This window comes from Ailuropoda melanoleuca, unplaced genomic scaffold (assembly GCF_002007445.2).
Source record: "Ailuropoda melanoleuca isolate Jingjing unplaced genomic scaffold, ASM200744v2 unplaced-scaffold51997, whole genome shotgun sequence".
In the NCBI taxonomy this organism is placed as follows: domain Eukaryota; kingdom Metazoa; phylum Chordata; class Mammalia; order Carnivora; family Ursidae; genus Ailuropoda; species Ailuropoda melanoleuca.
The window spans coordinates 1-745 of NW_023224944.1; the positions used below are offsets into that span (position 1 = coordinate 1).

General features: G+C 41.6%; 1 non-coding gene across 1 annotated transcript; it reads left to right on the plus strand.

The window, feature by feature from the left end:
• Positions 1–479: 479 nt before the first annotated feature.
• Positions 480–586, plus strand: LOC117799532. The gene has a single exon (XR_004622982.1). It is a non-coding gene; the product is annotated as a U6 spliceosomal RNA (small nuclear RNA).
• The last annotated feature ends 159 nt before the right edge of the window (positions 587–745 follow it).

The window sequence follows — 745 nt, forward strand, 5'->3', positions numbered from 1 at the left end:
CTGCTGTGTTCCCTCTCTCGCTGGCTGTCTCTCTGTCACATAAATAAATAAAATCTTTTAAAAAAATAAAATAAAATAAAGTTTAAAACAAGTGTTAATAAATTAAACACAAATTTAACACTTTTTTAAAAGATCGTATTTATTTATTTGGCAGAGAGCCAGAGGACACAAGCAGGGGAAACAGTAGAGGGAGTGGGAGAAGCAGGCTCCCCACTGAGCAGGGGGCCTGATGCGGAGCTCGAACCCAGGACCCTGTGATCACGACCTGAGCCGAAGGCAGACGCTTAACCGACTAAGCCACCCAGGCGCCCAAATTTAACAAATTTTAAATTGGTTTCCTTGAATAAGATGGCCGTGATTCTAAGTTAGGCCTTACGACATAGACCGGAAACATTAAATAAAAACGTAGTACATAATAATTTGTAATTTTTTGCGCGTGGTTCTGGGTAACAATGTGAGCCATTGAAAAGCCTTGCCCTGTGCTCGCTTCGGCAGCACATAGACTAAAATTGGAACGATACAGAGAAGATTAGCTTGGCCCCTGCACAAGGATGACACGCAAATTTGTGAAGCGTTTCATATTTTTTCGAGTTCTCAACATTTGCTGCAACATGGACGGCACTGGAGGAGATAATGCTAAGGGAAATAAGCAGAGAAAGACAATTATCATATGCTTTCTCTCATCTATGGAACATAAGAACTAGGAAGAAAGGGATAAAGAAAGGGGGGGTAATCAGAAGGGGGA